This window comes from Neophocaena asiaeorientalis, unplaced genomic scaffold (assembly GCF_003031525.2).
Source record: "Neophocaena asiaeorientalis asiaeorientalis breed wild unplaced genomic scaffold, Neophocaena_asiaeorientalis_V1.1 scaffold114, whole genome shotgun sequence".
NCBI classification, from domain to species: domain Eukaryota; kingdom Metazoa; phylum Chordata; class Mammalia; order Artiodactyla; family Phocoenidae; genus Neophocaena; species Neophocaena asiaeorientalis.
The window spans coordinates 2,991,806-3,015,016 of record NW_020173116.1 but is presented as its reverse complement, the minus strand read 5'-3'; the positions used below and the strand labels follow the sequence as shown (position 1 = coordinate 3,015,016).

General features: G+C 49.9%; 1 non-coding gene and 1 pseudogene across 1 annotated transcript; one reads left to right on the top strand and one right to left on the bottom strand.

The window, feature by feature from the left end:
- The first annotated feature begins 2,204 nt into the window (after positions 1–2,204).
- LOC112399001 (40S ribosomal protein S19 pseudogene) lies at positions 2,205–3,578 on the top strand (annotated as a pseudogene).
- Positions 3,579–22,846: 19,268 nt separating this feature from the next.
- Positions 22,847–22,953, bottom strand: LOC112399089 (U6 spliceosomal RNA). Its single transcript, XR_003003166.1, has one exon. It is a non-coding gene; the product is annotated as a U6 spliceosomal RNA (small nuclear RNA).
- Between the last annotated feature and the right edge of the window lie 258 nt (positions 22,954–23,211).

Sequence of the window (23,211 nt, the reverse complement as noted above, 5' to 3'; positions counted from 1 at the left end):
CCACTTCTGGTGAAAATGTGGGTTCCTTCATGTGTGCCCACCCCAGAACTAGGCTGTGGGGTTTTGTTTTTGTGTTTTAACTTCGGTAAAAATAACATAAAATTTACCATCTTAACCATTTTTAAGTGTGCAGTGCGGTGACATTAAGTCGTTTCATTGTTACGTAATCATCACAGTTACCTTCACTGCAAAACTAAAACTGTACCCAATGGTAACTCCCCATTCCTCCCTCCCACCAGCCCTTGATAACCGCCATCCTACTTTCTGTCTCTGAATCTGACCACTGCCTGCTATAGGTGGCATGATAAGAGTATCTGTCCTTCTGTGATCGGCTTACTTAACATAATAGCCACAGTGTTCATCTATGTTGTAGCGTGTATCAGAATGTCCCTCTTTTTAAGGCTGACTAATGCTCCATTGTATGTATGTACCATATTTTGTTGATCCATTTACCTGTCAGTGGACTTCGGGGTTGCCTCCACCTTTTGGCTCTTAACGAATGATGCTATGAACATAGGTGTACAAATATCTGCTAAAGTACCTGCTTTCAGTTATTTTGGGTTTAGACCCAGCAGTAGAATTGTTGAACCACACAGCAATTCTATTTTAATGTTTTGAGAGCTGCCATACTATTTTCCACAGTGACTGAACCGTTTCACATTCCTTCCAACAGTGCGCAAGGGTCCTCCACACCCTTGCCAATACTTGTTATTTCCTGTTTTGTTTTATAGGTTTTATATACATAATAAAGTCCATGATGAAATACCGTATATATGCCATCCCGATGGGTGTGAGGTGGCATTTCATCGTGGATTTGATTTGGGTTGCGGGACCCAATCAGATGCTGGGGCCCTTAGGAACCACTTAAGAAGTGTCTCTTTGTTGCTTGCCAACCCTAAGATTTTGAGTTTACGATTGATTTGGGGGCTGTAGGAGTCCAGAGAATGCTCTTGAAATAGGAAAGACCGGTCCTCAAAAGCTGACTAAGTGACAAGTCGTCCATCAGCGACTTCTCTGTGACTTCACCCACTCATGAGCGGGTGGCACTGGACCGCAGCATGAGCGAACCAGTTGCCGCTCGTGTTTGGGGCCATGCAGTTCAGGTGATGGATTTGCTGGACTCTGCAGGTATGCCAAACCTGGTGTGATTTTCCTTCTCCTGCCTCACTTACATAGGGCTCTTAGTTCGGTCACTAGTGCCGAAATAGCTACAGTCTAAAATTTCAATATTTCTACACCGTCAAGCCCCCCTTTTGCCAAAGTCCACTTAGAACAGAGGTCCTCAACTCTGTGCAGTGGAAACACCTGGAGAGCTTATAAAACCTGTGATTACAGGACCACTGTCCCAGAGATTCTGATTTAATGAGCCTGGGGCATGAGTCTAACGTGAGCAGGGTTGAAAATCACCGACTTAGAATAAGCCCTATGTTGTGCCGAGTCACAGCCACCCACCATCCCCTCCTATTAGTTTGTTGACCTCTCGACAAGTGAGTCATGGACGCCAGGTTTCTCCACAAAGATCTTAAGGTCTGATCCCTGTCTTCAGAAAGCGGGAGTGCATGTGTGTGGTAAAGTTCTCATGGTGCCAAGAATACAGTGGGGTTCAAAGGATGCCTTGATCAGCTCTTCCTGGGGGTTCAGCAAAGAAAGAGGTGGTGATGCTGCTTCCCAGCCCAGCACATCAGGGCAACTGCTTTTTCAACTTACACATTCCTACCAGCAGGGGACCTGCAGGGACAGGAGGAGGGGACACAACCAGCAAGTGTTTCTAGAAGCAGCTCCAAGAGAAGTTTCCGTTTAAAAAGCTAAGCTTGAATTATTGAATGAGGATCATCCCTCAAGTTCTTTAAGCAGCTCTTCTCTCCTCCCAGGAGAGGTAATCAGGAGCTCTGTTCAGTTGAAAACTCACAGCCATGCTTTGTTCACAGATCCAGCGAAAGGCCAGAACCTAGTCCCAGGGGACAGAGCTGAGCACCTCAGCTCACCAGGGGCTGGGCTTGGGTGTCACTGGAGCTGCTCAGCCCTTGAGCAACTGCCCCTCTCCCACCTCCTTCCCTCATCCTGCACCCACCCAATCTTGATGCCCACCAGGCTCTGCCTTCACAGAGCTCATGGTCTAGGGCCCCAAACAGACGAGCCAACAGGAAATTCAGCCCATTGTGACCCGGCCAAAGGTTGAGGAAGCCACCAGGCATCACGTGAACATGCGCCCGCCCACCTCCCCTGCCGTTCCGGGTAGGGCTGTTGCCCACCCAGCTGGCTGTAGCGGGGCTTTGGGGAGAGGGCAGTGTGGGGACAGTGAGTGCGACAGTGAGTGGGGAGGGAGGCACTTGGGTGCCCAGATGCCAGAAGGGAGGGAAATGAGAGAGAATCAGGAGTCCAGTCATCACCACCCTCCTCATGCACCTGCCCCCATCCAAGCTCCTCCACCTTCCCCCCCCACCCCCACCCCGTGGTTCAGCCTCTAGGCCTTTCTTTGCAAATGGTGGTCAGCCCTGCTCAGAGGTCAGGCGGCCCTGCTGGCTGATGCTTTTTGGACTGGCCACCCAGCACTGTCATCTCAGGGAGCCAAGCCAGCCCTGGGGCTATGGCCTCATACGTGACAGTTTCAGACACCACAGGCCTGGGCTTCCCTTCCCTGGCCCGTGGTTCTTGCCTGGAAACGTGAATCTGAAGTCCCGGTACATTCCACCAGTCGAACCTCAAAAATGTAATTGAGCAGCGAGGCTGCATTTCAGGCAAGAAACTGAGCTATGAAATCAGACTCCTCTTGGAATCTCGGGTCCTCAGCTGACAGTTACTTGGCCTCTGTGTGCCTCAGTTTCCTTATCTGTAAAATAGTGATTAAAATTAAATAAGTGTTCATTAAAGCATACGCAGCTGTCAATGTTTAGCTATATACCGAGTGGTTTTCAAGCAGAGGTGGGGGACAGTTTTGCCCCCTGAACATTTGGCAGTGTCATCCTTGGTCATCTTTTTTAATCTTTTTCATAAAATGTGGGGGGGGGGGGGGGGGGTTGCTACTGTCATCTAGTGGGTAGAGGCCAGAGATGCTGCTACATACCCTACAATACAAGGACAGCTCCTGCAATCAAGAATTGTCCCCTCCTTTCCCCCGGCTGGCAGTGCGGAGGCCCCACGATATCTGGAGTTACTGTAAAAGACGTGAACCAGCGGGAGTTCGTCAGAGCCCTGGCAGCCTTCCTCAGCAAGTCCGGGAAGCTTGAAAGGCCCTGAATGGGTGGACACTGTCAAGCTGGCCAAACACAAAGAGCTCACGCCCCGTGGTTCTACACGCGAGCTGCTCCCACAGCACTGCACCTGTACCTCTGGCATGGCGCTGAGACAGCTCCATGACCGAGATCTCTGGGGGGGACGGCAGAGAAAGTGTCCTACCCAGCCATTTCAGCACAGGCTCAAAAAGTGGGGCCCGCCGGGTCCCCTGAGCCCCAGAGGGGCTGAAGATGGTGGGAAAGGACCAAGATGGGAGCTGCAAACTGACATGTCCGGGACAGAGAGATCTGGACAGAATCGCTGGACAGGTGGCAGCTGCCAACAAGAAGCATTACAACAAATGATGCTGGGTTAATAAGCTGCCTTATTCATTAAGAAAAAAAAAAAAAAGAATTATCTGGCCCGAAATGTCAGTTGTGCCAGAGTTGAGAAAACCCTGCCACATACACATCTATGGGGGCCAGGGGGGTGGGGATGGGAGGGGGGAGGAACATTGTCTCTCTTACAAAATGGAATCATTGAAATTTTAGCCACTCTGAGAGGTAAACACCGCCTCTCATTGTTACTTTAACTTGCAATTCCCTATTCATAATTCTGTACAGCTCTGGGGGCCGGGGGGGTGGGGATGGGAGGGGGGAGGAACATTGTCTCTTTTACAAAATGGAATCATTGAAATTTTAGCCACCCTGAGAGGTAAACACCGCCTCTCATTGTTACTTTAACTTGCAATTCCCTATTCATAATTCTGAGCCTCTTTTCAGACATGTATTGGCTAGTCTGATTTGCACTTAAACGAGAATTGTCTACTTGTATCCTTTGCCCATTTTCTATTGGTTGGTTTCTATTGACCTTTACTGTCAATTTTGAAGAACTCTTATTTCTTACTGATATAGATAACCTTTTGTCATCTGCATTAAATACTTCCACCCTTTCCCAAATTAAATGAGATAACACAGGCCAAAAATTCAGTGCAGAACCCACACTGGGCATCTTCTGAAGTACAGAGATTGACTGACAAAGCAAGCTCCCCCCTGTGAGGGACCAACAGGAGGTCTGCACACGGCATCTCCATAGCGCTGGAGGGACCGTGCTAACAGCAGAAAGTTCCCGAAGTCAGGAGCAGAGCACGGAGAGGAGCCCTCCGCTCCTGCATGGCTGTTCTTAGCTGGGTCCCACATGCGGATACCCACCCTCCCCTGCCGCTCACCCAGGGCAGTGAGGATACGGTTACGCTCCTCCTTCCCTGGGAACACGTGGACACAGTCAACATGTGGGGCCACTGAGGATCTACAGCCCGACTGCGGGCTCCAGAGCCTGGGCTCCCAGTCTCCGCACTGTGCCCTCCCCCTCCGCTCAGACCCCAAGGAAGGGGTTTTCGCATCAGAAGCTGCCTACATGGAGTGTGGCTGGCAGACGGGAGGGTATCAGATGCCTCCCCCAGCCGGAGAGCACCCCTTCTGAGTGCGCCTCGCAGAGATACAGACGGGACAGCCAGGTGCGGGGAGGGGGTCCTGTGCTTTGCCTGGCTGGGGAGCTGGCAGCTCACGAGATGAAACTGGAACAAATAAACAGCAAGCAGACACCTTAAGGAACTAAGAACCCCAACCTATGGTCCCAATCAAAGCGGAGGTAAATTTTGAAGAGTTTGAGAAATATGTCATGTGTGTTACCAGAAAGAATCTCAGAACCTGGGGGCCAGCCCTTGGCTGCAGAGGAGAGAGGTACCAGTTACCCAGGATTCCCGTGATACTAGCTGGTACGATCCCCACAGCCCTTCGGCACTCATCCTATTGGCCCCATTTCTTGATCGAAGAAATAGGTCTGGAGAAGGTGAAAGCAATGCCATGGGGTCAGATCAAATTCCAGGGAAGACGCCCAGGTTTGGTGTCCCTTTTGGAGCTGAGCCTCTGCGGTTCATCTCCTGGCGTTTTGTTGGGTTCTGATGATGGACACAGGGGACCATATTAGGTTCCATTGATCTGATTGGTTTGTGATCTCCTTTGAAAATAGAAAAGGAGGCCCTGAGGAATGAGACCCTGGTCCATTAGGGAGGAGAGGGAAGGTCCAGGGAAGCCTGATGGATGAGTCTCTGGGAAGGTGGACTGCAGGGTCCACCATGCGTCATGGGGTGGGACACAAGGACGCTGGAGCCTTCAAAGAAAAATGTCACAACCTGGCCATCTAAGGGCCAAGGGCTGGCTGCCCCAGTGCCCGTGGACCTCTGCCCCTACTCACTGAACCTCTCAGCCTGCCTGCCAGCCCTCAATCTACGAGATCTTAGTTTGCCAACCAGGGATTGAACCTGTGCCCCTGCAGTGGAAGCGTGGAGTCCTAACCACTGGACCGCCAGGGTATTCCTCCAGCCCTGCCTCGGAAGGCCTAGCCTGGCAAGAGCCTTAGGGCTGGGCTGTGGGGCCTGGCACCATATCAGGTGCCTCTCCCAAGACCAGCTCCTCACCCAGTGTCATGCTGTGTGGGCACCACCTGACCCCGGAGGAAGGCTGCCCCGGCCTTGCACAGTGCCCTGGGCTCTTGCAGGGCCTGGAAGGCTGCCTGGCCCCTCGCCCAGAACATGGTATTTTCCCTCCCACCAGCAGCCTGACTCACACAGACTCCTCTGCATCTGGTCACAAGCACAGGCCTTGGGCCCTGGGCAGCCAAGGACCATCTGGTCAACCCAGGCCAGACTCTGTGCTCTAATAATAAATGTTGGACAAAGGAGGAAGGAAAGAAACAAGAAAGGGAGGGGAGAGGAAAGGAGGGATGGAGGGAACTCATGTGTCCGTGGTCTTCAAAATAAGCATCTTTTTTCCTCCATTTTCTAGAGCCGTGGTTCTCGGAATGCGGTCCCCAGATCAGCAGCCTCAGCGTCACCTCTTCAGCCTCAGAACTTGTAGGAGAGCAGATTCCTGGGGCCCACCCTAGCCTTCCCGAATCAGAAGCTCTGGGGTGGGTCCGTTCTCTGTGTTAACAAGCCCTCTGGGGGATTCTCAGTCATGTTCTAATTTGCAAACCACTGCCCCAGAACTGTCTTGAGGAAGTGATCTTACTGAGCTGTCCTCTTTTTAGCTATTTCAGCCCTGGGGGCTCTTCCGGCCTTGTGGAAGCAGCCTCAGCCTTTGCAGACCGTCACCCCAGCAGTGTCCCTGTTTGACCCACCAAGAGGGGTGCGTGGAGGGCAGCCTGGGAGCGGTGGGTGGGTCTCCAGCAGGAAGCAGCATCTCCGTGTCCCTCACATCCATTAGTTTATTTGAACCTGATGACAATCTGTGAGGTAGGCGGGCCAATACCAGCACCTCAGTTTTATAGCCAGGAAAAGAGAGGCTTAGAGAGGGGAAGGGCTGTTCTCCCTGGAGAAATTCCCAACTCCAGGGGGACAAGATCTATGCCTGATAAACGGTTAAATAACTGGGCAGAGAGACTTTCTGCACCTGGGTGGTGGGTCGGGGCTCCTGCAGCCCCACCTCCCCCCGCAGCAGGTGAGGGGTGCCTAACCAGGACATCCTGGGGGGCGGTGAGCGGGGAGCAGTGAGGAACCTGGGGGGTCTTGGGCCTCCTCCTACAGTGCCGGTGGGCAGCATTTTCCCCTGGACCCCAAAGAAGCCCACCAGCACCTCTGACCCACATAAAGTCCTTCATGTTAAAAATTCCTCTGGACACAGCAGTCCCACTTCTGGGTATATACACAAAAGAATTCAGAGCAGGGACTCCAAGAGATATTTGCATACCCATGTTCATAGCAGCATTAATCACAGTAGCCAAAAGGTGGAGACAACCCAAATATCCATCAATGGATGAATGAATAAACAAAATGGGGTCCGTGCATGCAATGGAATATTATTGAGCTATAAAAAGGAATGATGATTCAATACATGGTACAACATGGATGAACGGTGAAGACATTATGCTACGTGAAATAAGCCAGACACACAAGGGCGAATACGGTATGATTCCACTTATATGGAATAGAGTCGTCAGCGTCACAGAGACAGGAAGTGGAATGGTGGTTGCCAGAGGCTGGTGGGAGGGGTACTGGGGAGTTTCTGTTTAATGGGTACAGAGTTTCGGTTTCGTAAGATGAGAAATCTCTGGAGATGGATGGTGCCCAGCAACGTGAACGTACTTCATGCCACTGAACTGTGCACTTAAAAATGGTAAATTTCATGTCATGTATATTTAACCACAATAAAAATTGCTGTCCGTTAATGAGTCCCACTGCCCCCACCCCCCAGATCCTCTGGGTGTTGGAAACAATTTCCAGGAAACAGCAGCACACAGATCATTCTGCACAGCCATACAACCTCCCTGACACCACAGTGACAAGGGTAAGAAAGCCCTGGACGTTGGGTTCAAGTTCCTGGACTCCCATGTTCTGGCGCTGTGACCTGATTTCAAACTCGCAGTCTCCTCTTTCATGAAAGGGACCAGTACTATCTCGGTGTTCTTGTGAGGGCTCAGAGGGAAGCGATCTGAAAGCTTCTAGCACATAATCAGTGCTCCATCAATGGTAGTTCATTTATGGTGTTTCCTCAGCCTGGAATGTTCTCCCCCTTCTCTGCAGGGTAAGCTCCTGTTCATCCTTCAAAGCCCAGCCAGCTCAAATCCCACTGCTTCTATGAAGCCTGGGGTAGCCCACAGGATCATTCACCAAAGCAGCTCTTCCTCCCTGTCTGACGTCTGATATCAGGCACAGCCATGCAACTCGAAGGAGCCAGAAGGTGCTTTGCGGTGACTTCTCTCCCTCTGGTCTGGCCACCTGGTTCCTGGGAGCCCCAGCAACTCACAGTGGACAGGTCACATGAGTAAGAAACAAGACTTTGTCACTTAAGCTTCTGAGATTTGGGAGTTGTTGTTTCCTCAGTGTGACCCAGCTCAGGGCCACTCAAAGCATGGTTTCCCTTCCGCAGCCTTGGCATCCCCTGGGCGCTGGTTAGAGATGCAAATTCTTGGGCCCCACCCTCGACCTACTGAACCAAATTCTGTGTAAAGCACTAAGCATGACTTTTCTCCCGTAAAGGTGTTCAGTGGTTGTTAGTCCCCCCACCCCCACGCCCCTGAGACTTCCACAGAAGACTCTGCTAGTGGCCTACTCAAAGCCGTGCTCCCCTTCTCCCTACCTGAGAATTCAGGATTTTGAGGGGATGACAATGTGCGCAGGTGAAAACATTCAGTTTCCCAGACTCCCTTGCAGCTAAGGGTGTTCACGTGACCTGGTTCTTTTCTGGCCCAGAGGAAGTCAGAGCAGGGCTTCAGGGAGAGCTCGTCAAAAGGCCACAGGCCCAGGTAGCAGGTGCCTCTGGCTTTGGGCCTTGTCCTTCCCCTTCCTTTCTGCCTGTTACTTGGATGTGGTGGAAGGCTGTTACCCAGTGGCTCCAAGGAATCACACCTCCCTGTATTCACACTCTTGGGCAATCCCCACCCACATTGAACCTGGGCTGGCCTGAGCCTAACTCTGACCAGTAGCATGTGGCTGCAGTGACTTCTGCTCTCAACCTGGGGCCTGCCTACAGGAGATCTCCCCATAGGAGATCATATTCCTGTCAAAGGGAGGGACATCCATCCAACCCATTGTCCAAACCTGAAACCCGGGACTCACCTCACCTCTTCCTCTTAAACTGCAGCCATTTGGTCACCAAGCCTGTCCTCTCACATGGCTCAGGTCCATCCCAGGCTTGATCCATGGGGCAGCTACCTGCTGACCTCCCGCCTCTATCCCTGCCTGCCTGCTATCAAGCCTGCACATAGATGGATTGTCATCAGATTGATTTCTTTTTTTTTTTAATTAATTAATTAATTTTTGGCTGCGTTGGGTCTTCGCTGCTATGTGCGGGCTTTCTCTAGTTGCAGCGAGTGGGGGCTACTCTTCGTTGTGGTGCACAGGCTTCTCATTGCGGTCGCTTCTCTTGTTGCAGAGCATGGGCTCTAGGCACACGGGTTTCAGTAGTTGCAGCACGCAGGCTCAGTAGTTGTGGCTCGCAGGCTTAGCTACTCCATGGCATGTGGGACCCCCCAAGGCCAGGGAATGAACCCGTGTCCCCTGCATTGGCAGGCAGATTCCCAACCACTGCACCACCAGGGAAGTCCCAGATTGGTCTTTCTAAATGTGGACCTGAAGATCATTCCCCAATGCTTTTAGAGTAAGCCCCAAGGCCCTGGCACGGCCTACACATCCACATGTGCTATGGTGGCTGCCTCGCTCTCCAGTCCCATCTCTGTCCACTCCCTCCTCTAAACATCACGGGCCCTGGATATACCATGCTGCTCCCTGTTTCTGATACCAACTTCGCCTATCAATACCTCCATGTCTTTGCCCCAGGAATGACAAACCTCATCCTTCATGTCGACTCAGTGTCTTGGTCTGCTCAGGCTGCTATAACAGAATACCACAGACTGGGTAGTTTGAACAACAAACATTTATTTTCACAGTTCTGGAGGTTGGAAGTCCAAGGTCAAGGTGCCTACAAGGTAGGTTTCATCCTGAGGCTTCTTTTCTTGGCTTGTAGGCAGCTGCCATCTTGCTATGTGCTCACATGATGTGTGAGGACAGGGAGAGAGGGAGTGAGCTCTCTGGCATCTCTTCTTATAAGGACACTAATCTTATAAGATCAGGACCCCACCCTTAAGACTGCATTTAATCATAATTGTTCCGTAGGAGCCTGATCTCTAAATATAGCCACCCTGGAGGTTAGGGCTTCAACATATGAATTTGGGAGGGAAACAAATATTCAATCCATAACATTCAATTAGGAGTAGCTGCCTAGAGAGCTGTGTTGAGAAGAATTCTGAGGTCCTTCCCAGGTTCTGTGATAAAGAGAGCTATGCTTGATTAGTCATGTCTGCCTGCAGCTTAGAAAGGAGGGATTGTGGTGGCTCATGTACTGTTTATTTTCTTTCTCTGTTTTATGTGTTTATCTTTTCTACCCTCTCTCTTGGCTCAAGCACAATGCCTGACACATTCTAGGCTCTCAACACATTTTCGATGAATGAGTCAACAAGTGAGTAGTTGCCTCAAAGCGCATTTCACATCCATGATCTCACTGAAGTTTCACAGCCAACTGTAAGGTAGGTCGGAACGGTCAAAGATGCTTGGAAATCTCCTTGAAAGTGTTCACCCCTCGCTCTCTTATCCCATACTGGAGATGCTAGATCTCTACTGGAGATGCTGCATTTTTCCTAGAGGCTACATGGATGCCTGGACCAGGGTCTGTCCAGACCACAAGGTGGCTCTTGCTGCCAAGGTGGCTCCTAGAGCTGCTGAGGCCTTTGCCCTTCCTGCTGCCCCACCATCCCTGCACCTCTACTTATCCCAGCACTGCCAACCCCATCCTCTGGCTGACGTCACTTTGAATGAGAGGCAAATACATTCTGTGGTCTCCAAGCCCGGTAGAGCAAGGGAGGGATTGATTTGTCTTCTGATGGGAGACAAGGGGCATGTGTTAGCCATTGCTGTGACACAGGAAATCGAGAGCAGGTAAGGGTGCATGTGATGGGGAGAGGGTGCCACGGTTAAAGGGGAAATGGATTCAAGTCTCCAGTACACCTCTTAGAACGCAGCTTATGTAGTTGTGAGCGTGTGTCAGTGTGTGTGTGTTGGTGGGCTGCCTCTCCCCTGCCTGTCACCTCTGTTCCCAGGCTCAGCTGTGCTGCCCCTGCCATGTGCTATGTGCTTGAGCCCCTTGAGGGCTGCAGATGGACCAAATGCCCTGGCCCTGCTCCTGCTCTGTCTGTTGTGGCCTCTCCCCACTGAGCATTAGTTCTCAGCTAGCACCGTGCTTAGCCTTGTGAAACATGCTCCAGCCCGTGAGGAGCTCGTGGCCTGTGTCAGCAGCAGGACCACCCTGGACAGTGTGTTGGGAAGGCCAGAGGCCGTGCCCCCATCTCATTGGCTGGGGAAGGCAGGTGAGCAGGTGCAGGGCTGGGTGGGCGTGTTTAGGCCATGCATCCCCCTGTTTGCCTGCAGTCGAAGTGGGGAGCACAGGGCTGAGGAGAGGAGACCATATCAGGAGGGATTGCTGGAGCCACACCGGACAGCAAAGAGCTAGCACCAGTGCATGCTCTCTGGGCCTCACAGCCTCGAGAACAAAGCCAGGACTTCCTGCAGCTGGTTCACTCCGGGTTATGTCTCCTCACTGTGCCAGTCTCATGTAGTTACTGCTGGGAGAAAAGGAAGCTGAGCCCAGCTCTTCTTAGGGCCCAAGGGGGGCCCAGGACCCAGCTCTCAACCAGGACCTGGCCTCCAGTGAGTTTCCCAAGGCTGGATAAAGCCTGTGATCATTTCCCAGGCCCCTCACAGGCCTTCCCAGGAGACCCACCCAGAGGGCGCTGGCCTTTCCACTTCCTCAGCATCTTCCTGGAGGTCCCATGAGTCCAGCCAAGAAGGCAGTCGAGTCCCTGGGGGTGGAGTCACAGGGAGAAGGTGAGGCATCTGTGCTCTGCGGGAGCGACCTCCCTGCTAGGCGCCCTCAGAAGCGCTTTGAGAAGGTCTCTGTTCGAAGCCCGCCTGTGGACAAACCCAAGTCCCATGATAAGAATCCTGGGTGGCTCCATCTCTACGAGGCTCCTTACTCTCCAGCAAAGTTGTTTGATATTTATTGCATTGTAAAAATGGAATCTTTTCACAGCCATTTTCTGCGCATTTAGTGTCTTCTACTGTGGGCCCCCAGAAGGGGGCCAGGGCTGTGTACCCTCGGCCCCTGCTTCCCTTACTAAGAGAGCCCCACTTTCAACCAGGCTGCAGTACACCCAGCCTCTGATTAGTCTAAGCCAAGAGTAACCCCACTCCCTTTGCTCTTGACCCTGGCGGACAATGATATAAGTAAGTGGCTTCTGGGAAGATCCATGTTTTCCATATACAGAGGAGGGCTGTCCTCGTCCTTCCCTTCCTGCTGTGCATGGTCCTGCGAGGGTGCAGAGCTGAGGCAGACGTCTTGCTGCCACTGGGAAGACCAGGGAACCCCTGGGAAGTGGCCAGAGGGCCACTTCCGTCTGACATGGCAGAGCCTGTTGTTGTAACCAAGCAGGACCCTATTGGGCCTTCCTGGGACAGACCCCTCCCCCATATCCTCTACTGTAGCTCCTCTCTGAAGTTCCTAGATAATAGTATCTGATGCACATTTTCAGAGTTGCTTTACAGATGCTAAAACCCCAATCAGATGGAAGAAATTAACTAATTGATGACCATGAGCAAGGAGGCCTGGACCTACTGGTGCCTAAGGGTTGGTAATGTTAACCCCTGTGACACCACCCTGTTACCTCACCATCAGCCAATCAGAGAACTGTGCACGAGCTGATCACAGACCCTGGGAGGCCCCTCCCTCACCTGGCCTTTAAAAATGCTTTGCTGAAACCCTTCAGGGAGTTTAGGGGGTTTGAGCATGAGCCACCCATTCTCCTTGCTTGACACCTTACAATAAACGCTACACTTTCCTTCACCACAACCCGGTGTCAGTAGATTGACTTTACTACACGAGGGCGAGTGGACCCAAGTTTGGTTCAGTAACACTGTGACCAATTGCAATTCTGCATTGTATTTTAAATTTCATCTATTGTCATCAGTCTTACATTTTACAAAAAGGACCATGCCTTTCACTGTTTTCCTAATTTTAAGAAAATCTGAACAGTCTTCCTATCTAAGTTGAGTAAATGAGAATGAGATCAATGAGGTCAAGGGAAGTTCACTGTTACCTGGACCAGTGGATAAGATCAAAGGCCTATTCAAATAGAATTTGCAACTATATGTGAACAAACTCAGTTTTCTACAACAAACATCCTGGTAAATGTTACTGGAACAGACATATTGTGGTCCCAAGGTTTTTTTGTTTTTTAATTTTAATTAATTAATTTGCCTGGTCGGGTCTTAGTTGCAGCACACGGGAGCTTTTGTTGCAGAGCATGGGCTCTCAACTTGTGGCCCGAGTGGGCTCTGTAGTTGCAGCACATGGGCATAGTTGCTCCGCGGCATGTGAGATCTTAGTTCCCCTACCAGGGATTGAACCTGCGTCCCCTGCGTTGGAAGGCGGATTCTTAACCACTGGGCCACCAGGGAAGTCCCTGGTCTCAAGGTTTTGTAAGTCAATGACTCTTAGAACTATGATAGCAAACTTTCACTATTTCAGGAAAACTCTTTGTCCTTTTTATTAAGAAGTGAATAGGCAGAAACTGAATTTTATGATGAAACTATACCAAAAAAGTATAGTTTTAACTTACATTGTATGGTAATAGTTATTTAAATATCTGAGTTTCTTGAGCAGGTTCAAATAGTTGCTAATTAGGGAAGGGAGGGGATGCAGAGACAGGGGAGGAACAATAGTGCAGCCGTGGGGCAACGACCTGGTTCCCCATCAAGGGATACAGACAACAATATCTTTGAGCTGTTTTGCAGATACTGAACCTCACCAGGTGGGAGAACTTAAAGGTTAATGATGGTACGCTGCCCACAAGCACTAGACACCAGACCAGTTGGAACCAGAAGGTTGATGATGCTGACTCCCACTTACCTCACCACCAACCAATCAAAAGAATGGGGCCCTAGCCCTCTGTGGCCCCCTTTGCCTGGCAAAGCAATAAAGCTATTCTTTTCTACTTCACCCAAAACTCTGTCTCCAAGATTTAATTCGGTGTCGGGATACAGAGGCTGGATTCGGCTCCAGTATGTGAGTGAGAGGAGGAGACATAGATAGACTCTTTGTGCCCAGCGCTAATGACTATCCCAGCTGCTATGAGGGGCTTCATTATTTGCCAGTGGAAACCAATGCAGTTCACCTAGCATTCTTTGACTCATCTCTTTAGGAGTTCTCTCATCTATCAGCCTGGTGACTCTACAAAGAAAGAATATGAAATTAGTTTGACACGACTTATTCTAGTAAATTTACACTGGCTTATGGGACTTCCTTGGTGGTCCAGTAGTTAAGATGCTGTGCTTCCAATGCAGGGGGTGCAGGTTCAAACCCCGGTTGGGGAACAAAGATCCCACATGGTGCGTGGCCAAAAAATAAAAAAGAAGAAAAGCTCACACTGGCTCCAAGGGCCAGTATTTTCTCTACCTTTTTTTTTAAACTTAAAAAATATTCCAATTTAAATTCTTTTTTATTTTGGATGATATAAATTATTTAGTCCTGCTTAATTTTTATCTTTATCCTGAATATGTTATTTTGAAGATCACAGATCTAGGATTGGTAATGCCTGGTGATGACACGAGACCACTAATGAATGAGCATAATGCTCTTTAAAAAAGCTAATGCAGGGCTTCCCTGGTGGCGCAGTGGTTGAGAGTCCGCCTGCCGATGCAGGGGACGCGGGTTCATGCCCCGGTCCGGGAAGATCCCACATGCCGCGGAGCGGCTGGGCCCGTGAGCCACGGCCGCTGGGCCTGCGCGTCCGGAGCCTGTGCTCTGCAACGGGAGAGGCCACAACGGTGAGAGGCCCGCGTACAGCAAAACAAACAAACAAACAACAACAACAAAAAAAAGCTAATGCACAATGTCACCAAGATAAGGACATAGAAGGCTCTTGAATTTCCCTCCTCTCATGGACACGCCAAATACACAGCTACACATGGAGCAATTCCCTGTAACGAAAATCCAGAAACTGTCAACTTGTCTTCCAAGTGTTGTACATTTTGCATTCCCCCCAGCGATGAATGAGAACTTCTGCTGCTACACATCCTCACCAGCATTTGGCATTGTCTTGTTCTGTATTTTGGCCATTCTAATAGGTGAGTAGTGGTGATATTTAAATTCTATTTGTTTCCAATCTACATTCTAAGTCAGCCATCCCCAGCTTTTCTGGCACCAGGGACCGGTTGGGAACAGGCTGCAGACCCTGTTCTAAGTGATGACAATCTAATGTGTAGCTAATTGTTCTGGCAGTTCTCTCAGGGATAAAAGAAACTTACAAATCTATGGTTTCTTAAGTCATGCATAATCAATTGCTGAAATAGTAATTGCATGTTATTCATTGTTACAGTGTTGTAAAGGCCTTTTTTTACATAGTCAAGGCAATTACAAAGTCTGGAATGAATGATCAAAAGTATTATGGGTACTCAAAGTTCTGTGTGTGTGTAACCAAAGATGGTTGAAACCAACCGAGGCTTAACCTCAAATGCAACAGAAGACTTGGGTTTTCTAAGAAGACATGGGGTGCCCTGGCATTGACAGGCCAGGTTGGGACACCCCATCTGAAGATAAGTAGAATGTGCCATGAATGCACTTCCCGGGGGAAGCCCTTCCTGGTACTTGCTTAAGATTCCCAGTGAGCTAAGAGCAGCCCAGTGTCCAGGAATCCACAAGACTCTGACGTAACCTTTGACCCAAGCATTTAAATGAGACAACCAGGGGTCCCAGGACTGTCTGTGAAGAGAAAGGCAACTAGCACCGCCACGCGGTGAAACCAGAGAGTGAAATCAGAGAATGGAGAGGCCTGAAGAGGAGATGACACCAAAGGGTCATCCCCTCAGCTCCTCTGGGATGGAGTTAGCTCAAGGGGAGGCACACACAAGGTCCCCTGAGTGACCACGAGTGATATCCAAGGGGGCAAGCACAGACTCTTTAACTGGCCTGAACTCAGCTATCCTTCCCTCAAGCCTTCCTCCTGGACTCTCAGCAGTCCTCTTCGGAACAGTAGGAGTTTAACGTGAGCAGCCACCTGTGGCTGAGAGGGCAGGGCAGGCCTTACCTGGAAGTGGGATTTGGACTGCACGTTTATTATTATTATCTTTGGCTGCATCGGGTCTTTAGTTGTGGCGCACGGGCCCTTCTTTGTGGAGCACGGGCGTCTCTCTAGTTGTGGCGTGCAGGTTTTTTTTTTTTATTCTCTCTCTAGTTGTGGCACGCAGTCTCCAGAGTGCGTGGGCTCTGTAGTTGGTGGCACGCACGGGCTTAGTTGCTCCGTGGCATGTGGGATCTTAGTTCCCTGACCAGGGATCAAATCGGCGTCCCCTGCACTGTAGGGTGGATTCTTTACCACCGGACCAGCAGGGAAGTCCCTGGACTGCACATTGATGAAAAGATGGAGTGGGTGGGGAACGAGGATTGGCAGGTCAGTGTGGAACCTGATTCATCAGGAGAGGGAAGTTCCTGGAAAGGGAATTAGGCCAGAAAGTTGAGTTGGGGACCAACAGCAGAGACCTTGAATGTCGTCGGGCTGAAGCTTTCAGATGTTTCACCAGGAAGCCGTGGAATGCTTCTGATGTGGGACTCGACATGCACAGGCCTGTATGAAGCCAAGACAAATCTGACAGTGAGCTGTGGAACAGACTGGGCAAGAGAGACTGGAGACAGGGAGGTCTGACCTAGGCTACGGTCATGGTCAAAGCCCAAAATGAGATGTGCATGGGCCAAGCTGAAAAAGGAAAGGAAAAGACAGAGATTCTGGTGACCAGTCCAATGAACTTGGGAGTGAAAAATACAGAGAAGTTGACAATTTAAAAAGACCCTCTGTTCAAAACCTGTATTATGCTCGTTTACAGACAGCTGTGCCCTAGGAAAGAGAGAGGGCTTTCCAACTCTTTTATGTGGGTCACACTCTCCCAGGAAAATGGAGAGTTTCTTTCAAAAGAAGTAACTCCCCCCCACCAGTACACATGTATTATTTTTTCCTGCCAAAAGAATCCCGGCTATCTTCTTGGTTCTGGGTATCTTATTTATAATTTTTATCTCAAAGGCCTTCTAGCTCTTTATCCACTTCCTGCGGGAGCCAGAGTGGGAAGTGGAGCAGGGAGACAAACTTCTCCCTTGATCTCATTGAATCACCAGAGTCCCAGCAGAAGAGAGATGGCAAGTTACAGCCTCGTTCCCAGAGAGAACATAATAAATGCACGATGTGTAGAGACTTTTACAGAGATGTGGACAAGATGAAAGGAAACCAACCAAGATGGTAGAGCACCTCCGGGATAGTAATGTGGAGAGCCATCAGCACGGTCAGCTTGAAGGGACCGGGAGAGGAAGTGGTTACGAGAACCCAGAGAGGCCCGTAGCTGAAGGATGGGGTCGCTGGAAAGCTGCTGTGGCCTTCAGTGTAGGAACCAGACACACAGCTGCCAGCCCAACCCCACTGGCAAGGCGCTAGAACAATCAACGCCCTGCAGGCTGTTTCCTCCTGCCCTCCTATTTCCTGCTGGTGTCTACTATGGGCTGAAATCAGCCAGAACCCAGAAGGGGAGGGAGCTCCAGGAACAGTTCACACAGGTCGGCGCCTGGGGACAGAGCAAGGTGGAGGAGAAAGGGGTGCAGATCTGGAGGGACGAACGGAATATTCAGCAAGTTAATACTGACATACAAAACAAAGCAACACAGTAGAAACTGGCCTGTCTTTTACGGAGCACAAACTATGGACCCAGCTTGAGGAAATGATGGAAAGCCAAGGCTTTACTTGGTGAGTGAAGGGGTCTTTCTCTTTGGAAGCTGGTCTGCAGGGAGAGGAGATGAGCTGAGGCCCCAAGAAGCAGGCACCCAAGAGCATGTGGAGACAGGACGGAATGAGGGACACTGCAAATCCCTTTTCAGGGTCCTGGTTTCAGTTTTCTGAGAGGACTGGTGGCCTGTTTTCATGAAAGTCCCTTAATTCCGTAGAAAAAATTCCCCTTTTACAAAGAACAGCTTGAGGAAGTTTCTGTGTGTTACAACCAAAGAACTTGAGGTCTGCTTCATCTGAAACAAAGGAACCTTGAGCACACGACTTCATTTAATCCACGTAACAGCCCTGATGGGAGGTAGGTCCCCTTATCTCCACTCTATTTTATTTTATTTTTATTATTACTACTTTTTTGGCCACGCGGCTTGCGGGATCTTAGTTCCCAGACCAGGGACTGAACCCAGGCCCCGGCAGTGAAAGCGCGGAGTCCTAACCACTGGACCGCCAGGGAAGTCCTCCCTTATCCCCATTTTAAAGATGAGGCTATTCAAGGTCTGAGTCAGATCAGGCAATCTTTGTCTAGGTGTCTGGGACTCACACACTCGGGTCTGCCTCCAACGCTCTGGAATTTTCAAGGACTCCGCAAGCTGGCAAGCCGGGCCAAAAGCAATTTCCAAAACCAGAAGGGAACTCCACGTTTGCCCAAGGCACCCCGTGGGGACGCTAGCCTCTCCTGTCAGTTTGCCAGCTAAAGCAACTGGGATGCTGGGAGGAGCCAGCAGGCACGGCCACCCAGCTCCTAAATGTTTGAAAGGGACCAACCTTGGACTTGGAAAACTGCCGCTGAGTTTTTTTTCAAGTACTCCTGGGAAAGCAGTGTATTTGCAAATGCCGTAATTCCTCAGCTAAATACCAAGGATGGGGTGGACTGCATGTGGGAACATCCCCGCATCCCCCAATTCCAGACCCCCCAGCCCCAGAGGTAGACCGAGTTGTTGGAGGAAGGCGGCCTGCTCACTCCAGCCCCCAGGAGCCTGGGGTGGGGCTCTCTCAGCCCCCCATCTCATCCCACCCCCAGGCCTACTCCCTGTCAGCTGCCCTGCCTCAAAGCCGGAAGGTGAAGTGAGGTAATGTCTCCACAGACCAGCGGTGGCCAGGAGATGAAAAGAATCTCAGAAACACTGTGTTAAATTTAAAGCAGACCCACCTGCCTTAGCCAGGCTGCATTTTCACTCAGAATAACCAGTTTGTTTTTCTTGGACATTCCAGGAACTAACTGGCCGCCCCGTGTAAAACCCCAACAGGAATGTTAGGGGGGCCCCTTGCAACTCAAACATTTCCTGCCTCGTTCTCCCTCAGGCCAGGGACTCCTGCCTCAGGAGGGGTCGGGCCTCTCTGGGGGTCACTTGAGGGCTCTCCCTTTGCTCCCTGTGGCTCCTTTATCCCCAAGAGCCTGACTTGGTGCCCAGAGCTGTGGGGAAAGGTCGTCAAATGGGTAATAGTAGCACCTGATCCGTTCATCCAGTGCTCTCTCCGTGCTCTGCTAAAGGCGTCATTTACTGTACTGTCCAGTCCTTAACCACATCCCAGGAAGGTGTGTCGAAAGTGTTTACTGCTCCCATTTTACAGATGGTAAAGCTGAGGCTCGGGGAGGTTACCTAACTTCTCCCAGGTCACCCAGCTGGGACTGAAGCCCTCCCAGCGCTGGTCCGAAGCCCAGGTTCCTCTTACTGCCCATCTGGTCATCCCACCCCTCCCCCAGCCTGGGGGGGCTTCAGGGGCTCGGCTTAAAGGCGGTGTCCTTGTTGGTTATATTGTTGTGAAGGGAGTGCCCTGGGGACACCTGGGTGACAGCTGGTGAGAGGCGGTGCTGTAATCACAAGCCCCGCCTTCTGGTTTTGACACCCTCACTTTGGATTGGGTTGGCTTGGGGCCTTCCAGCCCCTGGGGGTTTTGCTGCTTCCGGGATCTGTTGAACCCCTGGCTCCCAGCAGGGCTAAGAGGCCCACGTGGTGAAACGGGCATGGGCAGGGCCCGGCCTCTCTCCAGCCTCAGCTTCCTCTCTGTAAAATGGTAATTGGGGATGGAGAGGGGGATAGGCACGGGGCTCCGATGTCTCAGGCCTCTGTTTGCCAGGCAAACAGATTCCTGCAGCTAGGCAGGGCCAGCAGGGGGAAAGCGGGTGCCTCTGGTGGGGTGGGGAGCCTGGAGCTGAGGCCTGGCAGGCGGACAGTGATAAGAGCCTTCTGAGGGCGGCCGGCTCAGGGGACAATGGGCTTAGTGTGGGAGGCCTGGGCTGTTGCTTTCCCTCTCTGCTCCCAAGAGAGGTTTCCATGGCACCCAGACCCGACTTGGACACAAGTGTCAATGGAGACATTGTGTGGGAGTCCTTGATGCCCAGCCCCTCTCTGGGGGGTGGGAATGGTGGGGAGAACCCGCCCTAGGCCTGCAAATGGCCCCTAGCGCCATGCGGAGGGACAGTCTCTCCCACCCAGGAAAATGGGGAAGATGTTGGGGGTTTTCCTGGGAGGGGCCTGTGTGAGGTCTCCATTGAGGCCTGCTCATCCCGGGAGGGGGGCAGCCAGGTGACACATATCCTTCTTGTGCATTTTTCCCAAACCTAAGCTAATAAATGAACTCTCCCTTCTACTGACTCATCTGTAGGAATGATAAATTTTGGTGCCAAGTTTGGAAAAACGGGAGGCATTTTACAAATTACCAAGCCATGAGGACATGCCACTCACTTTTTTTTTTTTTTTAAAGAAAGAAGCATTGTAGCTAGTTAACCTAGTTAAGGCTTAGTACAAGGCAGCTAATGGCAAATGCTATCATTAATGTACAAACAAAATGCTGCGACAGTGGCCTGGGGGTTCTAGGAAAGGTTTGTAGAAGAGCTGGTATAGGAGCCGGGCCTCAGCAGGTACAGTCAGTAGGAGCAAAGGTGAAGAGGTGGGAATGTTTAGGGAATCTCGGGGCATGGGAGTGAGTAATGGAATATGGGCTGCCGTTTCAGTAAACAAAGGATGTCGCAGTCATCAGCCATTGCAGCCACCACTGGTGAGCTGGTGAGCCCTGAGGGAACTCAGGAAAGAAAAGAGTGCCTGCCATGTAGCAGCCATCAGTCAGACTGCAGCCACTCCCCACTGCGAGCCCTGAGGAAACTCAGGATGCGAAAACACAGGATACTGGCCACAGATAGCTGAGGTGCAAATCAAAAGAATGATTTAGATGAGCCCAGATTCTTGCATCTTTCCATACATAGAAAAGCACGAAATTCCTTAACTGAGATATTTAGTTTTCTTAACAGTAATCTTTTCTTCCTACTACCTGCCCTTTGTTGCAGAACTGCTATATATCCTAGCTCCCCACCTAGTCTCCTCAGAGCAGTTCTCTCAGGGTTACTTGAGATACTGCCTCCCAGGCTTGAAGTCCTAAAAATTCCCACCAAATAGAACAGAACTCTCAACTTTTAGGTTGTGCATATATTTTTTTAGTCGACAGGTACGTGGTACCAGGTAATGGGAGATGAGGTTCCCACAGATCACATGACCCTGGATTGGGCTCAGGAATCTAGGCTTTGTTGGGCAGGTTAGGGAGACACTATTTAATTAAAATGGGTCTTCACAGAAATAAACCCATGCACCTGTGGTCAATTAATCAACGACAAAGGAGGCAAGACTATACAATGGAGGAAAGACAGTCTCTTCAATAAATGGTGCTGGGAAAACTGGACAGCTACATGTAAAAAAATGAAATTAGAACATTTTTAACATCATACATAAAAATAAACTCAAAATGGATTAAAGACCTAAATGTAAGACCAGATACTATAAAACTCTTAGAGGAAATCATAGGCAGAGCACACTTTGACATAAATCGCAGCAGTATCTTTTTTGAGCTGTCTTCTAGCGTAATGGAAATAAAAACAAAAATAAACAAATGGGACCTAATTAAACTCAAAAGCTTTTGCACAGCAAAGGAAACCAGCAACAAAATGAAAAGACAACCCACAAAATGGGAGAAAATATTTGCAAACGATGTGACTGACAAGAGATCAGTCTCCAAAATTTACAAACAGCTCATGCAGCTCAATATCAAAAAAACCCCAAACAGCCCAATCAAAAAATGGGCAGAAGACCTAAACAGACATCTCTCCAAAGAAGACATACAGATGGCCAAGAGGTACATGAAAGGATGCTCAACATAACTAATTACTAGAGAAATGCAAATCAAAACTACAGTGAGGTATCACCTCACACTGGTCAGAATGGCCATCATCAAAAAATCTACAAACAATAAATGCTGGAGAGGGTGTGGAGAAAAGGGAACCCTCCTGCACTGTTGGTGGGAATGTAAATTGGTGCAGCCACTATGGAGAACAGTATGGAGGTTCGTTAAAATCTAAAAACAGAGGGACTTCCCTGTTGGTGGGTAATACTTCACACTCCCAATTCACGGGACCCGGGTTCGATCCCTGGTCGGGGAACTAGATCGCACGTGCATGCCACAACTAAGAGTCCACATGCGCAGCTCAGAAGTCCGCATGCCGCAATGAAGATCCTGCATGCCACAACTAAGACCCGGCTCAGCCAAAATAAATAATAAGTAAATAAATATTTTAAAAAACCAAAAACTAAAAATAGAGCTATCATATGATCCAGCAATCCCACTCCTGGTCATAAATCGGGAGAAAACCCTGGTTCGAAAGGATACGTGCCGTCCAATGTTCACTGCAGCTCTGTTTACAACAGCCAAGACATAGAAGCAGCCTAAATGTCCACTGACAGATGAATGGATAAAGAAGATGTGGTACATATTTACAGTGGAATATTACTCAGCCACTAAAAAGAATGAAATAATGCCATTTGCAGCAACATGGATGGACCTGGAGATTAGCATACTAAGTGAAGTAAGTCAGACAGAGAATGACAAATATCATATGACATTGCTTATACGTGGAATCTAAAAAAATGATATAAATTAACTTATTTACAAAACAGAAACAGACTCACAAACTTAGAGAATGAACTTGTTAGCACAAATTCACGTGCCTGATACACAGTGAGGCCAAACAAGCCAAAACATCGGAGTCTGGAACAGAGAAAGGTTTATTGCAGGGCCATGCGAGGAGATGGGTGGCTCATGCTCTAAAATCCCCGAGCTCCCTGAAGGGTTTTGGCAAAGCATTTATTTATTTTTTTTTGTACTTGATATTTACTTTTATTCTGATTGTATAAGCATTGATATTCTTTATTTTTTTTTTAAAAATATGGAACGCTTCACGAATTTGCGTGTCATCCTTGTGCAGGGGCCATGCTAACCTTCTCTGTATCATCCCGATTTTAGTATATGTGCTACCGAAGTGAGCACTGGCAAAGCATTTTTAAAAGCCAGGTTTGGGGCGGCAGGTTGCAGGGTCTGTGATCAGCTCGTGCACAGTTGTCTGATTGGCTGATGGTGAGGTAACAGGGTGATGTCACAGGGGTTAACATTATCAACCTATAGGCTCCACGAGGCCTGCGGCTCGAGCTCATGGCCAACAAGTAGTTAACATCTTCTATTTGGTAAGGGGTTTTCACATCTGTAAAACAACTCAGGAAATGTGCATCAAATACTGTTATCTATGTT